The sequence below is a fragment of the Danio rerio genome, chromosome 11 (genome assembly GCF_052040795.2).
Source record: "Danio rerio strain M-AB ecotype USA chromosome 11, GRCz13ab, whole genome shotgun sequence".
Taxonomy (NCBI): Eukaryota; Metazoa; Chordata; class Actinopteri; order Cypriniformes; family Danionidae; genus Danio; species Danio rerio.
The window spans coordinates 47,586,260-47,607,536 of record NC_141031.1 but is presented as its reverse complement, the minus strand read 5'-3'; the positions used below and the strand labels follow the sequence as shown (position 1 = coordinate 47,607,536).

The 21,277-nt window shown below is 37.6% G+C and overlaps 1 protein-coding gene and 1 non-coding gene across 7 annotated transcripts in view; one reads left to right on the top strand and one right to left on the bottom strand.

The window, feature by feature from the left end:
• tomm20b (translocase of outer mitochondrial membrane 20b) overlaps positions 1-21,277 on the top strand; it is a 575,852-nt gene that overhangs the window by 468,591 nt on the left and 85,984 nt on the right. The gene's annotated exons all lie outside the window — the stretch shown is intronic.
• Positions 1-21,277, bottom strand: part of LOC137496742 (uncharacterized) — a 73,579-nt gene that overhangs the window by 3,964 nt on the left and 48,338 nt on the right. For 3 of the 5 annotated variants that reach the window (XR_015502967.1, XR_015502962.1, XR_015502963.1), the window contains 2 exons: positions 4,328-4,430; positions 436-576 (listed from right to left, as the gene is read on the bottom strand). This is a non-coding gene — a transcript (uncharacterized LOC137496742). Of the gene's footprint in view, positions 1-352; positions 2,134-4,323; positions 4,431-21,277 lie in introns of those variants that run through there. The other 2 variants (XR_015502964.1, XR_015502965.1) reach the window with 2 other exon arrangements.

Here is a 21,277-nt window from a genome sequence, read left to right as displayed (position 1 = left end):
ACAAAGAGTTTTTTTAAGGACTTGGGTAACCATTGACTTCCTTAGTATTTGTTTTTTCTACTATGGAAGTCAATGGTTACTGGTTTTCAACATTCTTCTAAATATCTGTTTTTGTGTTTTTAAGTCTTTCTTCTGTAAAATGAGTTATGAGTTTCTTTATTCTGTTGAACACAAAAGAAGATATTTAGAGGAATGCTAAAAACCAGTATCCATTGACTTCCATGATAGGAAAAACAAATCAGAAGTCAGTGGTTACAGGTTTCCAACATTCTTCAATTTATCATCCTTGTTTCCAACAGAAGAAAGAAACTCATAAAAGTTTGAAACAAGGCTGAGTGATGGATGACAGAAATTTAATGTTTGTGTGAACTATCCTTTAATAAGGGAAAATACAATCACAGATAGCAAGAATTCAGTGAATAAAAGCTGCCCTACACTCATTTCCATTTGCCAGACTGTATATGTGAAGTTCGCAGTGCAGGGGTGAAGAAGAGAGACTGTACTCTGCGATGATTTCATCCGTCATGTGAACTGCAGCCCACAGAGATTCCTTCAGGCCTCTTCTTGACATCAGGGCTAAAAATAGAGGCGTTTGGTGGCAGGGCGAGAGGGCATTCATCATGCAATGAAGAAGAGAGAGAGAGAGAGAGAGAGAGAGAGAGAATGTGAGTGATAATCTGCAGCTATAGGCCAGAATATACTAATGCATCTATTCTAAAAATATAGTTATGTGCAATCTAAAGACATACAGTGAATCCGTATAATTATTGATAGCGCTTCAGTTTGTCCACATTTGTTTATGTGACAGTCTTATTCCAAAATGGATTAAACTGATGGATTTCCTCAACACTCTACACACAATCCCCCATAATGACCATGTGAAGAAAGAGTTTCTGAAACTGTTGCAGATTTATTAAAAATAAAAAGCTGTAAAATCAGATGTGCATCAGTGTTCACAGCCTTTGCTCAATACTTTTGATTGGTTGATGCACATTTGGCAGCGATTCCAGCCTGGAGTCTTCTTGAATATGAGCTCTGCACAGCTGTCTTTGAGAAGTTTTGCCTGTTCCTCTTTGCAGTATCTCTCAAGCTCTATCAGGTTGTATGGGAAGTGACAGTGTGCAGCCATTTTCAGATCTCTCCAGAGATGTTTAATAGGATTTGGGTCTGGGCTCTGGCTGGGCCACTCAAGGGCATTCACCGGGTTGTTGTGAAGTCACTGCATTGATGTGTTGGCGGTGTACTTTGGGTCATTGTCCTGCTGGAAGATGAAGCGTCGCCCCAGTCTGAGGTGGAGAGCACTCTTGTGCAGGTCTTCATTCAGGATGTCTCTGTACATCGCTGCATTCATCTTTCCCTCTATCCTGACTAGTCTTCCAGTTCCTGCTGCTGAAACACATCCCCACAGCATGATGCCAACACCACCATGCTTCACTGTAGGGATGCTGTTAGCCTGGTGACGAGCGCCGCCTGCTGTTCTCCAAATGTAACGCCTGGCGTTCACTCCAAACAGTTCAGTTTGAGTCTCATCAGAGCAGAGAGTTTAGTTTCTGATGCTCTGAGAGTCCTGCAGATGTAAACTCCAGGCGGGGAGTGTCTTCCGTCTGGCTGCTCCACCATACAGATGCCTGATTGGTGGATTGCTGCACAGATGGTTGTCCTTCTGTAAGGTTCTCCTCTCTCCACAGAAGACCGCTGGAGATCAGACAGAGTGACCATCGGGTTATTGATCACCTCCCTGACTGAGGCCTGATCACTCAGCTTAGATGTCCGGCCAGCTCTAGGAAGAGTTCTGGTGGTTAAACATCCTCCACTGACGCATGATGGAGGCCGCTGTGCTCATTGGAGCTTTCAGAGCAGCAGAAATGTTTCTGTAAGCTTCCCCAGCCTTGTTCCTCCAGACAATCCTGCCTCAGAGATCTACAGACGATTCCTTTGTCTTCATGCTTGGTTTGTGCTTTGTCATGCACTGTCAACCCTGGGCCCTTATATAGACCGCTGTAGCCTTTTCAGATCATGTCCATCAGCTGAGCACAGGTGAACTCCAGTGAAGCATCTCCAGAATGATCAGTGGAGACAGACTGAGTGTGTAGAATGTTGAGGAAGCCTGTAACATAAACAAATGTGGAAAAACTGAAGTGAAATCAATACTCTCTGGACGCACCGTATATATAATTATACATACATTTAGAAATGGGATTTAAGATGCTGATGACGTGTCATAACAGTCTTGTGAAAAGACTCCATTGACATGACAGCACACAAAGTGAGAACCTGATGTCTGCCAAAGAAATAGGATTGAGAAAGACCAGTCATACGTCTGATATTAAAGCACGATTCGACCTTGAAGAGCGTCTGAAGCTAGCATCTCGCACGTGTGTTAGCATGAATGCGGCCCTGAATAATGAGCGAGCCGTGTTTCAGCTGTGTCCCATTAACCTTCAATCCATGTGAGATCAAAGATGGAGCCGCCGGAGATCAGCTGTTGCGCGGGTGTTGCAGCATCACTTCAGAGCTTTCACACACTGACGCTAAAATATGTATGAAGACGATTTCACAGAGCTGCCGGGCAAATCCAACGCCAGACGCAAAGGGAGGATACACATCACAGCCCCGTGAAGAAAGTCTGCCAGGAAAATCGATGGAGAAAGAGTGTTTGACGTGAGGCAAAAGAGTGAAATAAAGGAACGCACGGAGAGCCTTTAGAGCAGTCAAAGGAAACCAAAACACCTGTTAATAAATAAGAGAGCAAACATTCCTCAGGTAACGTTAGTAGAGCGTTCATTTAACGTTTGCACAAGCGTGGAGGAGAATCACAACAGTCCAAACTTTGATTTGAAGCAAAATAAGCATCTGAAAATCAGGCGAAAACTCGAGGATGCAAAACGGCGAACTTTATAGCAGAAGAACTACAATCCCATGATGCATTGCTAATCACTAATAAATTAGAAGCCTAAAGTGTTCATTTAAAGTTGCTCATTTTATCTACAGATCACAGTTTTTTTTAAATATGCATTCATAAATAAATGATGGATGTTGATAGTATCATTGGTGGATCTTAATGGGAGTGGGTGGAGCTAAAGAGCTCTTTATAGGCACACGTTGGCCATTGCAGCTCTCTGATTGGTGGATTGTCTGTCCAGCATCATGGGTAATGTAGTATTTGCATAGTGTACAGCTGTTTGAAAAGCAAGAGCAAATACTCTTCCAGAAACATTAATACAGTGTTAAGTTAAAAAAGAAAGAACTACAATCCCATGATGCATTGCTAATCATACAAATAAACTAAGCATCAAAGCGTTCATTTAAAGTTGTCCTTTTAATCAATTGATCACAGTTTATTTTAAAATATGCACATGTTGTTTTTGTCAGTGGTGTATCTTTGTGGTAGTGGGCGGAGCTAAATTTCTCTATGCGCTCATTTCAGCTCTCAGATTGGTGGACTGTCTGTACAGAATTATAAGTGATGTAGTGTTGTAGTTCTCTTTGCTCATTGCAGTTCTCTGATTGGTGGACTGTCTGTACAGCATCATGGGAAATGTAGTGTTGTAGTTCTCTGATTGGTGGACTGTTTGTACAGAATTATGGGTAATGTAGTGTTGTAGTTCTCTTTGCTCATTGCAGTTCTCTGATTGGTGGACTGTCTGTACAGCATCATGGGAAATGTAGTGTTGTAGTTCTCTGATTGGTGGATTGGCTGTACAGCATTATGGGTAATGTAGTTTTGTAGTTCTCTTTGCTCATTGCAGCTCTCTGATTGGTGGACTGTCAGTACAGAATGATGGGTAATGTAGTTTTGTAGTTCTCTTTGCTCATTGGAGTTCTCTGATTAGTGGATTGTCTGTACAGCATTATGGGTAATGTAGTTTTGTAGTTCTCTTTGCTCATTGCAGTTCTCTGATTGGTGGACTGTCTGTACAGCATAATCGGAAATGTAGTGTTGTAGTTCTCTGATTGGTGGATTGGCTGTACAGCATCATGGGTAATGTAGTTATGTAGTTCTCTTTGCTCATTGCAGCTCTCTGATTGGTGGACTGTCAGTACAGAATTATGGGTAATGTAGTTTTTTTTTTTTTTTTTAAAAGTCTGACTTAATCACTTACTGTTACAAATCAATGATAAAATTAATGCAGTTTTTATTTCCAGAAGGATCTGTTGTGCTTTATAATGTTTGAAAATTGATTAACACATGAAAATGTGCGTTCTCAACAGCAAGAGAACATTATGGGTTTTTTCAGGACATGGTGGGAATGTTGACGAGAGTGGATTCTTGTGCTAGTTTTCTCGGTCTCAGAGGACAAGTTTTATCAAACAGGTAAACACCAACCTCGTGATCAGCTGAATGTTTTTTCCCCTCGGCCTCGCTCTCTGCTGTTATTATGACCTGCTTTTCCTTGCAGCCTTCAGTAATCTTTCTCACAGCTGAGAGCCTAAAAGAGGCAGAGCGTAAGAGATGGGGAATCACAGAGTTATTTATTTCAGCAAGATAATTAATGCACATTATCTGCACAATCGTTGATTGGGATGATTTTCTGTATAAACACTGTCAATCTCACATTGACCTTCTAAACTTTTACTCACTAGTCACTAGATTATATTTGCTGTTACAATAAAACTTTAGTAATGATTAATAACAAACCCACATTCAAAATTACACCGAAATAACATTATTGCACAGCATAAGTGCTGAGTATGAATAACAATAGCTAGAAAATAAAATAATCTATTAAGAGAAAATTAATATTAACTCTCTCATTGGATACAGTATATATAACAAACTTTTAATATCATTGGAAAAATATATTAACAGTAAATCAAATAGTAATAAACAGAAAAATTAAAATGAACATAAAAATATAACATTTGAAATTGACATGTATTTGCAGTACTTTTAAATATATTTGAAATTAAATGTATTATTATTAATAATATGAATTAATTATTAATAATATTAATAATAATATTTAAATTAATAATATTAAGTATAAATATTAATGAATACTAACTCTCTCATATAAATACAGTATATATAACAAACTAATAATATGCTGGGAAAATATTATATTAAATCAAATAGCAATAAACGGAAAAAATTAAAATGAACATAAAAATATAACATTTGAAATTGACTTTGATTTTTGACATGTATTTGCAGTACTTTTAAATACATTTTAAATTAAATGTATTATTATTAATAATATGATTTAATTATTAATAATATTATTATAATTAATAATATTAAGTATAAATATTATTATCTTTCTTTTCTGAAACATGTTCAGAGACCAAACTCTTGTTTAAATGAATGCAACTGTTTTGATTAAATGCACCATTTGATTTGTTTCGCACTATTTGTTTTGATTAAATGCACCAAAATTATTCTCTATATTCACTGAAAAATGGATATTTATTTTCAAAAGTTGGTGCACGAGTTTATTCTAAGCCCAGTGTGTATTTATAATAGAACTCAGTACATTCATTCATTTTCCTTCCGCTTAGTCTCTATTTCAGGGGTCGCCACAGCAGAAGGAACCGCCAACTATTCCAGCATATGTTTCACATAGTGTATGCCCTTCCAGCCAGTACTAGGAAACACCCATACACACTCATTCACAAACATACACACACTCATACACTATGGTCAGTGTAGTTGATCAGGTCCCCTATAGCGCATGTGTTTGGACTGTGGGGGAAACCGGAGCACCCAGAGGAAACCCACACCAACACAGGGAGAACATGCAAAGTCCACACAGAAATGCCAACTGACCCAGCTGGGACTCGAACCCGCAACCTTCTTGTTGTGAGGCCACAGTGCTAACCACTGAGCCGTCCATATATACACACACATATATAATAGAACTAAGTACATGCTGTGCAAATGTGCAGATGCTGTGGTTAATCTCTGTAGTGAACGACACATGTGCAGTCAAATATTCATGGCTAATGACACACTTCTTGACTTTGACAGACATGCCGTGTGTATTATGCAAAGCAGAAACGTATTTTTCAACACAGCATGGAAATAATCCCAGTTTACTCCAGTTCGCCCTGCTTTAACAGTCCATGTGTGTCGGTCATGTTTACATCAGCAGTGTTTTGAAAGCTAAAAACAGGCCAAAGTGCAGGTTTTGGAGAGCGATAGTGTTATCATGTGTGTGTGAAGCAGACGTGATTCAGTGAAAGTGCTGATCTCAGGTCAGGGTTTCTCCTTTTGACTGATATTTGAACACTGGACCTGCACAGATGAGTTCTCTTAAAGGGACAGTACACTCAAAAATGAAACTAATGGCATTATTTGACATATAGTGGAACAAATGTAATGATTTCCATGATGTTTAGCGACACTGTTTGCTTTTTACAATGAAAGATTTGAACAGACAATGTTAGTGTGAGTGTGTGGATTGGGCCGCAGGATGTGTGAAAGGGTTAGTTTTGATAATGTTGTCATCTGTGTGCAAAACTAAACACTTGTTCACTGTTGTCATGTGATCATGTCCTGAATGTGTCTTAAACTGCTGCATTTGACATCTTTAAGGTGAAATTAATGAGTTTTACTGAGAATAATGAGTTAATACACAAGCAGATTCTGACTAGCACTGATACACACACACACACACACACACACACACTCTTACAAACAGAAACATACAGGCTCACATGCACACACACACACAAACACACTTACATACACACACACACAAACACAATTACATACACAAACACACACTCTTACATGCGCAGTTGCGCACTCACACAAATACAAAAACACACACTCTCACATGCACACACACAAACACACTTACATACACAAACACAAACACACCTACATACACAAACACACACACACACACACACACTTACATGCACACACAAATACAAAAACACACACTCTCACATGCACACACACAAACAAACTTACATACACAAACACACACAAGCTTACATGCGCACACACACACAAACACACTTACATACACAAACACACACATGCTTATATGCGCACACACACACAAATACAAAAACACGCTCTCACATGCGCGCACACTCACAAACACACTTGCATACACAAACACACACACACGCTTATATGCGCACACACACAAACACACTTACATACAAAAACACACACTCTAACATGCGCACACACACAAACACACTTTCATACACAAGCACACACTCTTACATGCACACACACTCACACACAAACACACTTACATACAAAAACACACACTCTAACATGCGCGCACACACACACACAAACACACTTACATGTGCACACACACAATCACACTTACATACACAAACACACACACACTCTTACATGCACACACACACTCACACACAAACACTTACATACATAGAAACACACACTCACAAACTGACACACAAACACAGTCAATACATGTAGACACTCATACACACACACACACACTCTCACAAAACACACTCTCACATATGCGCACGCACAGACTCTCACATGCAGACATTCACACACACTCTAACACGTGCATGTGCAGTCACTCGCACAAAAACATACTTACACACACAAACACTCACACAAACACACACATTCGTACACACACAAACACACACACACACAGACACTCATGCATTCATTCACACACTAGTACACACGCACGCACACACACCCACACAAACAAATGCACTCACTCACACTGAGACTCTTACTTGCACACAAACACACACATACTCTCACAAACACATAAACACACATTCATACACACACACACACACACACACACACACACACACACAGGCCTGAAGGCGTCTTTGTGAAGCCGCTGTGCTCCAGATGTGACGCCTGCGCTTGTGTTTATTTTCTTACCGTCAGACCAGCAGGGTCAAAGGTCAAATGACTGCCAGATAAGTGTTGACCAATCAGTGGAGAGGGGCGGGGCCAGCCCTGCCTGACAGGTTAATGACTCCCATGTGCTTTATCCGCCTGCTCACTTGATTTCATACTGACACGGTGATACATACACTTGGCAGTATTATTATTATTATTATTATTATTATTGTCATTATTATTATTAATATTATTATCATTATTGTTATCATCATCATTATTATTATTATTATTGTCATTATTATTATTATTATCATTATAATTATTATCATTATTATTATTGTCATTATTATTATTATTATTATCATTATTATTATTATTGTCATTATTATTATCATAATTGTTATCATTATTATTATTATTATTATCATCAATATTATTACTATTGTCATTATTATTATTATTATTAATGATAACAGTAATAAAAGCAATAATGACTGGATAAATAATCAACTGGAGTAATAATTTCATGTCAAACTACATATAATAAGAAAGAAGTTATTTAAAATTTGAATGAATATTTAGTTTTTATATTTATTATTTAAGAAATATCAATTTTTTATTTATTTAATTTTTTCACATTTAATAATGGCCGCCTTGATGAACAGAATCATTTTCTTAAAAAAAATTAATAAAATAAAAAAACTACCCCAAACTTTTGACTGTTGGTGTATATGTGTTTTCATGTTGATGTTGTTTGACATTACTACAATGGATTCAGATAATGGAAACTTCTTTATTTTATTATAGAAGCTTTTATAACCCTCAGATTTATCCTGAAAATCCCCAAAGCTGTGATACTTGAAACAATTACCATGAATTGCAAAACCAGAGCAGCTCTTTGGCCGCCGGTGGACTTAGCAACTGTTGCAGACAAAACTGAGAGAAAAAAAACAACAAAAACAAAGCAATGAAGCGCAGAGACGGCGGAGCGAGGGGAGTTTCTGGAGCTTTCTAGAGCCAAAAAATGAGCCTATTTCACCACACCCTCCCGAAACGCCAGCCAAAGTGCAGAGCGTTGTGCAACTCTGCTCAAACACAGCCTGCGACACATTAACAAAAACGAGGTCAAACCAAACACACACACTCCTGCATAACACATTCAAAAATACCATAGTACACTGCAGCATTTACTCTGATAAAACTCAGTAAACTGTAGTTATTGTTTATACTAGGGGAGGCTCAGTGGTCAGCACTGCGCCCTCACGGCAAGAAGGTCGCTGGTTTGAGTTCCGACTGGATCATTTGTTGTTTCTGTGTGGAGTTTGCATGTTCTCCCCGTGTTGGCGTGGGTTTCCTCCGGGTGCTCCAGTTTCCCCCACAGTCCAATCACATATGGCTATAGTGTATGAGTGTGTGTGTGTGTGTGTGTGTGTGTGTAAATGGGTGTTTCCCCGTAGTGGGTTGCAGCTGGAAGGGTATCACTGTGTAAAACATGCTGGAATAGTTGGCGATTCATTCTGCTGTGGCAACCTCTGAAATAGAGTCTAAGATGAATGAGTGTATTTACTTTAAGGTGTTTGATAACTGTCAGATAAAGGCACATCGAAAGTAGTTCCGGCAGGTTTTGAGCGCATTACAGCTCCCTATCACTCCGCTGAATGATTTGAGTTTTTTCATAGTCAAAAATCACATTAAATATTATTAATACTATATATTTACATAATTATATTTACCAAAAAAATGACTAAAGCCTATGACACCATAATTGTCACGGTCACACAAGGAAGACAAAGATGGCTATATCCTTAATATATAGAGCAATGCAACAGATGCTGAGCAAGTAAGTGGTGTAGCAGTAGGAGAGCGATCTCACACACAGTTCTGGCAAGTTTCAGATCTTCAGTAATACACCATCAAAGCTTAGTCACTTCCCTTAAGCATTTGTGTTTGCATCCACAGAAGAGTACGAGAGGAAGCGGGAGAGAGAGAGTCGATGAGGACAGCCATCTGATGGCGATTCCAGCCGTTGAGTGAATGAAGGAGGTGAGTATAATGCATGGGTGATGGCAGGTGCAGGTAATCAGTAATCGGGTGACTGTTCACTCGTGTGGTGAGGGGTGGATGGTGAGGGGGAGCAGTGATTGGAGCTGCAGGAACGAGCTGAGGGTGTGACAATAACAATAACACCATCATTAACGTAAAATTCTGACTAGAATCCAAGATGAAGAAGGAAAATATGACTCTGATATAAACTAGAAGATAATACACACACATATCCCTCATAATTTCTTTATATTGAACATTTATTTTGTATTTTAAAGGAAAAAATGTATCAATAAATGTTAATCAATAGGTTAATTAGGCGAGTTGAGGTAATTAGGCAAGTCATTGTATAACAGTGGTTTGTTCTGGAGACAATTTAAAACTAATATTGCTGAAGGGGCGAATAATATTGAAACATGTTTAAAATAATTAAAAACATATATAAATAATATATAATAATATAATATAAAGCTTTTATTCTAGCTGATATGAAATAAATAAGACTTTCTCTAGAAGAAAAAATATGATAGAAAATACTGCGATTATACTAAATTCAAATATTTGCTAAATGATGTTGAACAGAGAAGGGAAATGTTCACAGTGTGTCTGATAATGTTTGTTCTTCTGGAGAAAGTCTTATTTGTTTTATTTCGGCTAGAATAAAAGCAGTTCTTAATTGTTTAAACATAATTTTAAGGTCAATATTATTCGCCCCATTAAGCTATTTTATTTTCTCTGTAGTCTCCAGAACAAACCATCATTATACAATGACTTGCCTAATTACCCTAACCTTACCCTAATCACCCTAGTGCAGCCTTTAAATGTCACTTTAAGCTGAACACTAGTGTCTTGAAGAATATATAGACTAATATTATGTGCTTTTATTTTGACAAAGAGAAAATAAATCAGTTATTAGAGGTGAGTTATTAACACTAGTATGATTAGAAATGTTTAAAAGAAATCTGCTCTCTGTTAAACGGAAATTGGGGGGGAAATTAATCTGGGGTGCAAATAATTCAGGGAGGGGGGCTAATAATTCTAACTTCAACTGTATATTATATTTGTACATAATTGTAATTCCAATGGTGAAAAAAACACAAGCAGCCATTTTTACAATATTTATAAACATCCAGTATAAGTTGCATATAGGTCACATTTTTACATGTGAGATCCATATATGAACTTGCATGTCAAATACAGTTAAAGCCAGAATTATTCGCCCTCCTGTGAATTTTTTTTTTCTTCAACAAATGTTTTCCAAATGATGCTATATTTTAGTATGTTCACAGTATTTCTTCTATTATTTGTTCTTCAGGAGAAAGTCTTAATTGTTTTATTTCGGCTAGAATAAAAGCAGTTATTAATTGCTTTAAAGCCATTTTAAGCTCAATATTATTGGCCCCTTCAGCAATATTAGTGTTGGATTGTCTCTGGAACAAACCACTGTTATACAATGACTTGCCTAATTACCCTAACTTTACCCTAATTACCCTAGTGAAGCCTTTACATGTCACTTTAAGCTGAACACTAGTGTCTTGAAGAATATCTAGTCTAATATTATGTACTGTCATCATGACAAAGAGAAAATAAATCAGTTATTAGAGATGAGTTATTAAAACTATTATGATTAGAAATGTTCTAAAAAAAATCTCTCCGTTAAACAGAAATTGTGGAAAAAATATACAGGGGAGTGGGCTAATAAATCAGGAGGGCTGATAATTCTGACATCCATACATGAACTCGCATGTCATATATGTAATTTGCATATATTTGCATGTGTCATATACAGTATCTACATGGGTAAATTCCCTCTAAAGCGAGTATTTTGTTCATATGGGTTTGTTTTCGCTCCTCTTTCACGAGCTCGTCCCATGCTGAGCGGATATGTCTCCTAAACTCTGCCTGAACACATCTGAGACTCCTGCAGGAAGCCTCACACACAAAACTGCTCTCCTTGAAAGACGTCTTCACACACCGGGGCCGGGAAGGATATAAGAGATCCACTTTAAAGGGCCAATCTGGGAGATCTGCTTCCTGAAACGGGACACCGAGACGCCACACAGAACCAGGCCCAAGATGAAAACACTCTGAAGGAGTAATGTTTCAATGCCCCTCCACAAGCTGGCCTCCTTAAAGGGACAGTTCACCCAGAAATGGACATTCTGTGATTATTTACTCACCGTTCATTTCTTCCAAAGTTTCTTTCTTCTGTTGAACACAAAAGAAGATATTTTGAAGAATGTTGTAAACTGGAAACCATCGACTCCCATAGTATCCGTTTCTTACTATGGAAGTCAATGGTTACAGATTTTAAGCATTCTACAAAATATCTTCTTTTCTGTTTAACAAGATAAAGAAACTCAAGTGAGAGTAAACAGTGAGTAAATATAGATTTTTGTGTGAACTGTCTCTTTAAATGCAAGCAGCGCTCTGAGGAAATCGGTCAACATGCTGACGGATAATTAAACGGTCAGTTCACCCAAAAATGAAAATTCTGGTATCATTTACTCTCCATTCACCAACTTCAAATCTTCACATTTTTCAAAACAAAGAAGATATTTTGAAGAATGTTGTATTGTTGAATTCTATAGTATTTGTTTTTCCAACTATGGAAGTCAGTGGTTACCGTTTTTCAGCATTCCTTAAAATATCTTTCATATTTGTTCAAAAGCAGAATAAAAAGTCAAAGGCTTGGAACCACTTTATTCTGTTGAACATAAAAGAAGATACTTTGAAGAATGTTGGAAACCTGTGTGTGTGTGTGTGTGTGTGTGTGTGTGTGTGTAAATAAATTAGTCAGCATTCCCAATACTGGGTTGCAGCTAGAAAACATATGCTGGAATAGTTGGCGGTTCATTCCGCTGTGGCGACCTCTGATATAAAGACTAAGCCAAAGGAAAATGAATGAATGAATGGATGAATGTCTTTTTAAGAGGAAGCTTTGCTATAACATCACATGGGAGAGATTTCACATCATCTCTGTGAACTTAAAAAATCTTTGGGTTTGTAGAAGACAAGTGGGCCACATGGACAGCCCAAACTACATAAAGCATATCTCATGAGCCAAAGCCTTTGATTAATTATGCTGCTAGAACTGCTGGAGGCCTGTTTCATGTTTGAGCTCAGTCTGGACGTTTGATTGGTTATTCTCGATTCATACCTAAAATATACTTCCATCTAGAAACTCTTGACTTCCACTCAATTCGTTAGTTTAGTCATCTGTAAGCGCTTTAGACTTTCACGATAACGAAAAAAGACCTGCTACAGTATTTCACTGGTTCTTACAATTCTGATATGAAATGCGTCTCTACAGTTATATAGTAAAATAATGCGTGTTTGAATATGCAAACTAATATTGTAACATTGCATAACATTTCTTGACTTTCATCGACACAATATTTACGTAGCTTTTATTTATCTATCAAACAGCACGTACACTAAATAAAATTATAAAACGTGCCCCAGTAGTGTATTCAAGATTGTCAAAAAGATCCACGGTGCCCTCTAGAGGATTTATGAGAAATGCCATGTACAATAAAACGTGCCCCAGGAACGTAAATGAGATCGCTAGAAATGTCCGTGGTCCACTTTAGTGAATTTACGAGAACTGCCACGTACAATAAAGCATGCCCCAGTACTGTAAATGAGATCTAAGGAAATGTCCACGACGCCCTCTGTTGGATTTACGAGAAATGCCACAGACAATAAAACATGCGCCAGTAACGTAAGATCGCCAAAAATATCCATGTAGCATAAACTTAAAGTTGATGGTAAAACATGCGCTAATACGTAAATGAGATGGCCAAAAATGTCCACGGTGCCCTCTAATGGATTTACGAGAAATTCCACGTACAATAAAACATACCCTAGTAACATAAATGAGAACGCCAAGAATGTCCACAGTGCCCTCTAGTGGATTTACGAGAAATGCCAAGTAGAATAAAATGTGCCACAGTGACGAATGAGATTGCGAAAAATGTCCATGATGCCCTCAAGTGGATTTACGAGAAATTTCACATACAATAAAACGTACCCTAGTAACGTAAATGAGATCGCCAGAAATGTCCATGAAACCCTCTGTTGGATTTACGAGAAATGCTACAGACAATAAAACATGCGCCAGTAACAAAAAAAATCGACAAAAATATCCACGTAGCATAAAATTAAAGTTGAGGGTAAAACATGCGCTAATACCGTTAATGAAATGGCCAAAAATGTCCACGGTGCCCTCTAATGGATTTACGAGAAATTCCACATACAATAAAACATACCCTAGTAACATAAATGAGATCGCCAAGAATGTCCACAGTGCCCTCTAGTGGATTTACGAGAAATGCCAAGTACAATAAAATGTGCCCCAGTAACGAATGAGATCGGCAAATATGTAAATGATACCCTCTAGTGGATTTACATAAAATAGCATGTACAATAAAACGTATCTAAGTAGCATTAATGAGATCGCCAAAATTGTCCACGATGCCCTCTAGTGGATTTACAAGAAATGCCATGTACGATAAAACGTGCCCCAGTAAAGTAAATGAGAACGCCAAAAATGTCCACGTGGCATAAAGTTAAAGTTGATGGCAAAATGTTCCCCAATAACACAAATGAGATCGCCATAAATCCATCATCCATCATACCCTCTAGTGGATTTACGCGAAATGCCACATACAATAAAACGTGCCCCAGAAACATATACGAAATCGTCAAAAAAGTCCACGATGCCCTCTAGTGGGTTTACGAGAAATGACATGCAATAAACCGTGCCCCAGTAATGTAAATCAGATGTCTACGGTGACCTCAAGTGATTTGTCAAAGCAAAAATTGCAAGACGTCGTACATTTTTGCAGGTTCTCTAAATAGTATCTCTGGATACATATTTCCAATGAGCATGGCTTGTTTTTAATGGCTGCACTCTTCCTCTTGGCATCTCTAAATGAATAAAGCGTCCAGCATTTTTTGCCCGTCACTGAAGCGTTTCATCCTCTGTTTGCTTTCGGCAGGTCCCCGGGCAACAGATGTGCCCTTTCATGACACGTCCACAGTTCAGAGCCTGTGTGATCGCTATATTTGGTGCGACATAAAAAGCCGTCCTCCAGATAAAGGCCTGCAGTCACCGGGACGCGAGTTCCTTTCTTGGTGTTGCAGTGTGTATGATTGATGACCGTGAAGCTTCGCCTGTATTCTGTCTAATTATAGTGAGAGCAACTGATGGAAATATCTGCTCGCACCCTGTGCCATACACATTCTGGGTTTGTGTGCATGTGTGTGCGTGCAAAGAGATCCCAAAAATACAAATTAAATATAAAAGAAACGGCACAGGACAAGCAAATATTATTATTAATAATTATTATTGTATATATTACTTAGATTATAAGTAATAGTAAAAATGCTGATAATAATAATAATCATCATAGTGATAATAATAATAATCATTTTAATAATAATAACAGTTATAATAATAATGATGATGACAATAATAGTATTAATAATAATAATAATAATAATAATATTAATGTTGATAATAATATTGATAATAATAATAATGATGATGATGATGAAGATAATAATAATAATAATCATAGCAATAACAACAATAATAATGATAATAATAATAATGATAATCATAATAATTTTAATCATAATAATGATAATATTAGTAATAATAATGATACTAATTAGAATAATAATTATAATAATGATGATAATATTAATAGTAATAATAATGATAATGATAATAATGATGATAAAAATATTAATTGTAATAATAATAATAATAATGATAATAATAATAAGAAAGATGATGACGATAATAATATTAATAATGATAAAAATAATAAAAATATTAAGATAATGATAATAATAGTATTAATGATAATAATAATGATAATAATAATAGTAAAAATAATAATAGTAATAATGATAATATTAATAATAATGATAATAATAATAATGATGATGAGAATAATGATAATAATAATAATAATAATAATAGTGATAATAATAATAATAATAGTCATAATAATAATAGTAGTAATAATAATAATAATAAAAGTAATAATAATAATAATAGTGATAATAATAATAATAATAAAAGTAATAACAATAATAATAACAATAGTAATAATAATAATAATAGTGATAGTAATATTAATGAGAGATGGGAGATCAGGAAGAGCACAAATAATAATAATAAAAATAACAACAACAACTAAAATAAATGTCTTTTTTTGCTGAAACATTCATGCAGGGGCTCAGGAATGTCATCTGTGTTTGTCTTTTTTCTACTGGTTCCCCTCCCATGTGTGTGTGTGTGTGTGTGTGTGTTTATGTAATACAGCAGGAGCCCTGCGGCCAAATGGACAAAACTGCTGACGTGGCAAACAATCAGCTCGAGTTCAGCTCAGACTGCTGGCCCTCAATGCGGAAACACTTTTTACTCCTGCAGGGATTACAGAGAACTCTTTAGTAAACACTTCTGAGCAATGAACTACACCGACCAGTTCTCATGTGAATCACAACATACACACACACACACACACACACACACACACACACACACACACACACACACACACACACACACACACACACACTTACACACACACACACACACACACACACATACACACACATACACACACATACACACACACACACACACACACACACACACACACACACACACACAGACACACACACACAGTTGTCAAAATTCAGGAAATGAACTTTCTAGAGCTGCTTTCTATGAAGCACTACAAATGCTGGCAGAACTATAAACCCTGTTTGTTCAGTTTTATGGTGTTTTTACATTTCAAAACGTTCTTAAAATAACACTTTAATCAAATTGAAGCTTTCTGAATTTTCCAATTAGAATTTTTATTAATAATAATTAAATCCATATTATTAGGTCACACTTTAGTTTAGCGTTCAGGGCTCTTTAAGCTCAAAATACCCCACAGGTAATGTTCTCCAGCTCTCTGAAACTGACCCTTTCAGGCTTTGATCCTAATTGGTGACTGTGGCTTTAAATGCAAATGAGATTGTGCTCTTTTTAGAGGAGGGCGGAGCTACAGATGCCCGTGCATCAGCATAGTGGCAGATGTAAATCAGCAGCGTGTGTGTTGTGAGTGTTGGTCAGGTGTGCTTCAGTGTGAGTGTGTGCTTGTGTCAGTCTATGTGGCTCCTGTCGCTGTTTATCTAAAACTCCACATCTATAATCCTCTTAGTCTATGCTGACATTATCTCAAACACTCTAATGCCTAATGGACAGACGGCTGCTTCTCACTCAGGCCTGCTGTTTATGCTAATGAGATGGAGAGATGGTCACTAGTGGGCGGGGCTTTCCCCCTCTGATGACATGTACAAAGGGAGAATGTCAATCAAAGTGTTTCTGCATCAAGTCTGATTAGATCAAACACAGTTAACTCATGTTGAGCATTAGAGGCTGGAGATATTCACACACTGCTGACACATTAGTTTTGCATAATACTCCCCCTTTAACATAACAGCTGGATTAACTCATATTTAACACATTGGATCTCAGCACACTGAATGAAAATGCTGGATCACAGAGCACGCTGCGACGTCAGAGAGTGCTGAATTGTGAAACATGGGAAAGTGGTGCGTTGGTGTGACGGTTGCAAACATGCATTTGACATGAAGCGCTGAGGGCTGGCGAGCGGGCGGGCGGGCCGGCGTGACAGCTGCACAAACAAAAGACAGAAAGAGCTGCAGAGAAACCGGAGTACAGCGATTCATCTCGGAGACTTTTCCCCCTCGGGGTGTTGAGTTTCGGCCTGCGCTGAGAGACGTGCCGGCATTGCAGGAATCCTGAAGCAAACACAGCTCATTCTGTCTGATTCATGCCTTTAGTATCTGCTGATAATGGAAATACCTGCCTGTTATGATGACGTATCAATAGCCCCTTTCACACCGTGATACCGGTAAATATATGGAAAATTTCCAAAACGACTTTACCGCTAAAAGTGCTGTTCACACAGGCGAGGACGTTACGCAATTTTCCCGGAAAAGAGCATTCACACATCCATTCCAGAATAGCGGTAAATTCTGACATCATTAACCAGAAATGAGCTGTAAACGGCTGCGCTTGTGTTTGTAAACATTTGACCACATCACAAACTCTGTGGAGGATCAGTGTTGTGGAAAACTTCAACAAAAACATATAGAGGAACACTTTCACATGTCGAGATCATAGACTAAAATATATGGACGTAGTATCCGTGACGTCACCCATAGATTTCTAAAGAGCGCAAAAGAAGCCACAAGTAGGCGTGGCCAACCGTCGCCATTTTGTTCGCGCGTCATCACACCCACGGCGGAATACCAAACAAGGGCAAAGAGGCGGAGAGTGGGCGGAGCTACAGACACCTGCTGGCATTTTGCTTGGACCTGGCTCAGACACTTTACTTTGAGAGAACGCTTAATACTTTATCACCTGCGACTCACTTGTGTTCTGAACACTTGTGCTTGGTTGTATACTATATCAATAAAGTGTTTAGACTAATAAAAACACTGCTGTAACACACTGAGCCACTAAACATTGTTCTTTTGATGTTTTTCAACAGGAAGAAAATGCAAATTACATCCAAACACTTCAGATATAGTCTGTGTTAGTTAATGTAAGACTATTAATGAAATCCAGCATAACACTGTATGACAACGCTTCAGATGACTGATCTAGAGCCCACAGCTAATCAATCTGACAGATTCTGGAGTGCATTACAGCTCTAAATATAAATATAAACCATAAATGATCTTAAATAAATCAAATACATGTACAGAGATGGTATATAAGTATATAACTTTACTCACATGGGAAACGGAGGCAACGTGAACGGGTTGTGAGCACAATTAAGTGCACCCAGCATGCCATGCCATATAATAATTGTAGGAAACAAGTCCAAAAGGTAGTTGAGTGTGTAAAGCCACATAAAACAACACAGAAATACGATAAATATGCCGAGTTCAGTGGCTAATCTGCAGGATTCAGCTGAGGTGACGGCGACCAACGAGACCTAGCTGTCACTCAAGTGGCCACGCCCTTATTTATGCAGACTTAATATAACTTAATATAAAGGAAACGGATGAGTTATAAAAAAATTCACCCCCTCACAGTTGTTATGAAGGGTAATATTAGCTGTATTAACCAAAATCTTTTTTTGTAGCAGGCTGTAAACACCTTTTTTTCTGCTGTAAACTTGGCCTTTCTAACAGTGGGCTCAATTGAAATTTGCTCTATTTTGGAGACAATTTCAGATGAATTGCAGTTTTTGTTTCTTCCGTATTGGCTTCCTGAGGGAGAGCGGGAGGTTGCCGCTTGGTCGAGATGTACATGATATGTGTGTGTAAGAGGCTGAATGATCATATGCATTTGTTTATTTGACAAAACATGTCTTTTTGTCTCAAGAAGGTTCATACTGACTCCAGAGGCAGATACTGATGAGATCAGGGCCTGATATGTGGACTTTGGGGGTTTATGGTGTGGTCACATGTTGATTGGTCAGTTGTCTCAGCATTTGGACTTTAGTCACGTGGTCAAGAAAGATAGACAATAGGTGGTGAACTCGGGCTCTGTCTCTTTTCCTGGCCTGTCTTCTCCTGCTCTCCTCCTCTGGAGTCTATCTGCTCTGCCTCTTTAAGGCCTACTTGCTCTCTTTGTCTCTCTCTCCCTCCCGCTGTGTCTCTCCTTCTGCCTCTGGTAACTTTAATTCTACATCTAAGCTGGGTACAGTTTATATCATGTGCTTTATCATTTCATATTTTATAATTTCATAAAGTTTTGTAATAAATTCAGTTGTAACTATAGCAAGTTATTGTCATTAAATCATTTCATTTTCATGTATTTGTGATTTACCTTTGATTTAGCATCAACATTTAATTGTTCCATATTTGCAATACAATAAAATCACACAATATCAGCGCTCTCCCACATTTATAGCTATTAATACTGCCCTTATTTCCGTTTTTTGGTATGAGATTGCAGAAGAAGGGTTTGACTAGTAATGGACAGTTATTTACCATCATGCTGATCACTTTTTAGTCGCTCTGCAGAACTACAGTTTGAACCGCTGTGGTTTAAAGCCCATTCTTACATGTTTGTGCTGGCGTGCACCGGCTATTTCACAGGCACACGCAAAGCTTGAAGGTAAACAAACAACGGCTTATCATAAGCAACTTATCGATAATTATTCACACGGCATTAAGATGAACATATAAATGTTATCTGACTAATTTCTAGCAGCTAAATGTGTCTGGAAAAATATTCAAAAGCTTTTATTTTCCTAAACTGTGCGGACGTAAATGTGTCTGACTGTTCTGATCGGCTAAAGTAGACGTCTCACGTCAGCACATGCACGCGCTCTTTCCGGCAATCTTCATTCTGTGTTATACAGTGCAACATTCCGGCAAATTTCCGGTAATATTACAACTTCTCTAGCTTCTCAAGCACTAGTATTCTGCTGCGACAGCGTGCATAGGAGTTAAATGACGCCAGTACGTAATAACCGGTTATCCGTTACTGAACTGATATCTAATTGTCCCCGTCTGCATCGTGGTGCACCGAATAAACAATTCTATTGACACCACTAATAGCGAGACCCACATGGAATCAGCGAGCGCAGAAATCTGCGGGTTTATAGCCCTTCATTGAGTCTATTTATTTACTTGCAAATGTAAACAAATGTATACTTATTCAGTTATTAAATTAATTTTAGTAGATATTATATGAGAGACTTGCTTTGTTAACCAAATAATTAAGATGGATTTGCATTGTAAACATTTCACAAAAGTTAAAAAGGTGTTATTTTTAATTCACATAGAGTTTTTACTTACGATACTCCCCAAATAATTCTGCATAAATCCGCAGATGTTTCACAAAACTCTGCAGAAATAGCAAAAGATGTCTGCAGATTCCGTCTAGCCCTAATTATACGTTACAATCAAATATAAGTTATTGTATATATAAGCATTTAAGCTTCAGCTTTATAGCATATAGGTGACGTCTCTGTGTGCATGTTTAATGAAGTGTATTAAGAGAACACGACACAACTCACAGCATTCACTACTGGCTTATTACATGCCTATTATTATGTTTACTGCTTATTAATGTTAATTTTAACCTTGAAAAGTTGAAAACAGTGATCATGTTTAGTCGTCTGCAGTGCTGTATTGTCTGTGTTGGTGTTGTACATTACGCTACGAACACCTCATAATAAACTGCAGCACGTTTTCAGTTATTTTATACAGACTTATTACTCTGATATAACTTCTTATACATTATATTACTTCAAACTGATGCTAATAAATGGCACTTTGTTAAACGGTAGACTTGATTTTTCAGCATCAAAAGTGGACAGAGCAGAGATCAACGGCCCATAATGCAATTCACCACCATAAATAAAC